This window comes from Solanum dulcamara, chromosome 12 (genome assembly GCF_947179165.1).
Source record: "Solanum dulcamara chromosome 12, daSolDulc1.2, whole genome shotgun sequence".
In the NCBI taxonomy this organism is placed as follows: Eukaryota; Viridiplantae; Streptophyta; class Magnoliopsida; order Solanales; family Solanaceae; genus Solanum; species Solanum dulcamara.
This window is the reverse complement of record NC_077248.1, coordinates 6143116-6147256: the sequence shown is the minus strand read 5'-3', so window position 1 is coordinate 6147256 and position 4141 is coordinate 6143116. Positions and strand designations below refer to the sequence as shown.

The 4141-nt window shown below is 34.9% G+C and overlaps 1 pseudogene; it reads right to left on the bottom strand.

Annotated features, from left to right (window-relative positions):
• Window positions 1-1146: 1146 nt before the first annotated feature.
• LOC129876918 (uncharacterized) lies at window positions 1147-1941 on the bottom strand (annotated as a pseudogene).
• Between the last annotated feature and the right edge of the window lie 2200 nt (window positions 1942-4141).

Below are 4141 nucleotides of genomic sequence, written 5' to 3'. Positions count from 1 at the left end.
GTTGTTGGATAAGAGAAACTCCCATATAGGTCTTGATAGTACTCTGAGTCGAATTGGGATGGATTGGGTTGAATTGTATGGGATTGGTCTTGTATAAATCATATATTGTTGTTTAGACTCAGGACATATTGATTGAGTTGTTTCTTCTTCTGAGTTGAGGTTCCAAGTTGATTTGATTCTACCTTGATATTTGTTTTATTCGGCCATTTTACATACTCGTACATTCCACGTACTGATGCCATTTGGCTTGCATCATTTCATGATGCAGAGACAGGTACTAGAGATCATCAACAGGCGCACCGTTGAAGATCTATTCACTTCCAGCTAGTTGGTGAGTCCTCCTTGTTTTCGGAGGATACCCCAGTTATGTTTTCAGCTTTGAGTTAGGTTTTCTTTATTTTGATTTGTGGTAGCCATGAACCTGTCATTGACACCTCTTATATTGTTGATAGAGTCTTCATAGACTAGAGTGTGGATGATGCTGAATTATTTCGTTGTGACTAGTTTTATTTTTACTAGTTGTTGAATGGAGATGTGGTTGGCCTTTGGCCTTATTATGAATAGTATTCTTATGATTTGAGTCTTCCGCTGATAGAATGTGACTGAATGAAAGTATGATTGGACCAAGTGGTTCACTTGAAGGCCAGAAATGGTTTTCGAGTGCCGGCCACGTCTAGGGTACCCTCCCGGGGCATGACATAGCCTGTCCTGTAAAAATACCTGCAACATTAACATTACCACTGGTAGATGATGGGTTGGCTATATTTCCTTCATTCATCAGTGGTTTGTTCAGCATGTGAAGTACTTAATTGTATTGGTTGGGTGTAATATATGGAATAGATCCAGCTCCAATGACTGAATTAGTGCTATAGTTCTGTGGAGGTTGGTGTACAGGTGGTTCATCAGTGAACACTCCTGACTGAGAACTTTGAGTCTTAGATCCAAAATCTGTTGTGACCATGTTTGCTAGCCTTTTTCCCTTATAGCTGGCAGGATAGCCTATCAATTGATAACAAATCTCTTTCAAGTGTCCATGTTTGTGACAATGAGTACAATACTTCAACTTATTGCAATCAACTCGACTGTGGCCCTTCATCTCACAATGATCACAGAACACATATCCTCCCCTATGTGGTCTTTGAAATTTCATATCTCCTTGACCAAAAGAGTTATCATATCCTCCCAATCCTGAACTTCGAGAGTTGGAACTATTTCCTCTAGATCTTTAGTAAACAAAGCAGTAGGATCAACATGTCCCCCAATGTTATAGTGATCTCCACTCAGTTCTCGCTGACTTTCATCTTGAATTATCATAGCATAGCACTGATTAACAGTAGGTGGTGTACTCATCATTAAGATCTGACTCCAAGCATGACTATAGTTGTCATTTAGTCCCATCAAAAATTGTAGAAGTTTATGACTAAACATGCTATCAATATACTCCTTAGATCGAGAACAATTACAAGATGGAGGGGGAACAATTGAATCAAATTCATCCCAAAGATCCTTCAACTTCGAGTAATAGACTGAGACAGGAGAAGTACCCTGAGTTTGTGTGACAATTGCTTTGTGTAAATGGAAAATTCTGGACATATTCACCTTATCAAATCACTCTTTCAGATCATTCCAAACCAAAGCTGCATCTGCTCGAAAAAGAATTCGACTCACTAGTTCCTTGCTCACAGTACTCATAAGCCATGAAAGTACCATTGCATTGCATCGATCCCATTATTTCTTCTCAGTATCGACTGTGTAATTGGCTCGTTTGATGCTTCCGTCAACAAAACCCAGCTTATTCTTAGTTAACAAAGTTAACTCCATTGGTCTGCTCCATAAAGTGTAATTCGCCATTCATGTGAGTTGGATGCCAATTTGAACAGCTCTTGGTACATCAGAAGGTGACAAATACAAAGGATCATCATAGTCGATTTTGCCTGCCATGGATGCTACCTCAGATCTTCAGACTTAATGCAGAAAAATAGTTTACTTCAGGAGTCGTACTCTTGCTCTGATACCATAACAAAATGATTCAATTTGCAGAATTGAAACTCATTCTCATTGCCATATTTCAACGGAATGAATAATTACAAGTGTGTAAGCATCTATTTATATACAACTACAATGCCAACTAGCTGAACTGCATTATTAACTAACTGCACTAACTAACCAATAGAAATTGGACAACTGTCTAACTAACTCAGCTTAGCAACTAACATCTAACAAACTACAGCTAACTTCCTCAAGACTTAGCGATGCTCTTTGCATATTCCTCAATAATACTGGGTACCATTTCCTGCAATTTTTGTTAACCCTCTAATACCAACTTCATCCACCAATTATCAATTCAAAATATGTACAATTACAGAATATTATGATCATTTGATATATAAAGCTGCTGAACTTTCTATTCAATACATTGGAACTATAGTAGTTAGTACTATTTATAAGATATTGAATTAAGATGAACTGATGAAGAACTAAAATCATTAACAGAACAAACCGTCTGCAGATTTCTTGTGCATGATCTACTTGATAACAGATGATCTGATATTTCAAGTGAACGGAATGTTTTCTTTCTACCTTTGGCCATTTGTATCAGAATCTTTGCTGCACGAATGACTCTCTTGTTCGGCATGTCATCAGATGTGATTTTGTCAAGTTTTTGCATCCCATCTTTGTTTTCTATTTTTCTTGATAAATAAATAAAAGTGTAGTTGAAAATCATCATAAAAATGTATACTTGTAATATTTATTAGTGTCCAATGCATCTCCATTTCTTAGTAGAAGCATAAAAATATGCTATTTGTACTTGGAAAGTGAACATGTCTCTGCTCACTCTAACTTGATTGTATTTGGGTAAGATTTGAGCTAGTTTTGGATTGAATTTCAATCCTAGTTCGTTGAAGTTTGAAGTTACAATCTAATTGTATCAAAATTGTATGATAATTGTGTAATGAGTTGTATGAAAATTGTATTTTAAGTTTTGTATGTTGTTGTAGTTGTATTAAATTTGTAAGAATATTGTATGAAATTTGTATCCAATGTTGTTGTAGTTGTATAAAATTTCCAGAAACCAACATGAACTGTATATAAAATTTGAATAGTTATATACATAATTCATACCTATTTTATACACGAAAATCGTTTTTCTCAAGAAACCTAACATGAACTTTATTCAAAATTTATACAATTCTATACATATTTTGTATTGATTTTATACAGTTTTCATACACAAAAGTTTGAGCGAAATTTTGCAAAAAAACTTCTGTTATGTTTGGTTAATGAAAATCTCTTACTACATTTTGTAAATGTGGGTCTACTTTCGTATATATAGGTGATTCTCTCATCATTTTATTGTGAGACAGATATAGGTAATATCACGAGTATGGAAGTTAGTATGCGAAAATTGGAGATTTATGAGCCTTTTGAATGGAAGTTTTTATTTTTAGGGTAAATTGCACTAAACACTCTTTTATTATGACTCAGTTGCAGATACACTTCCTGAATCACAAAATCAGAGACTTACACCATTTGTTGACCTACTTTTAATAGCTTAAGCTTTGAATAAGATATGTATTTCTACTAGTTTTCGGCTGCTCAAGAAGATGTATTGTTTATCCTTTGATGAAGTCCCCTGTAGTTTAAATTGTTGTAAATTACTTGAAACATAGAGAAAAGAATTTATTGGCTGGTCCGGAAGTACAATGGTTTTTGTGTCCCCAATAATCTGCCTTCTTAATCAGTATCTTAAAAAGCATTTGTTGAACTAGGTAAGTCGATGAAAGATTACACTATATATTTTTGTATATATTAAATCCCCTTGGCTTGTTGTGTGTTACTTCTTTATATTTTGAATTCCCTTAGTGAAAATTGTGGCTCCACGCCATTTATGAAGTACTTGAGAACCCTTTTCCCCCCAAATGCAGGTATTACATTGACTAATATAAAGAAAATTCCAGATTTCTTATCATATATGTAAAAGGGAAGAAATATATTTGTGTTCTGTTATCTCTAAATTTGCAAGTTTTGAGGCCAACTTCCTTTTAGCACATGTCTTGAGCCCGAAATCCAAAGGTGCTTGTCATCTAATTTTGGTGTTCTAATGTTGCAATTGCTCTTTTGTTGCTGCTGTTGTACTTGT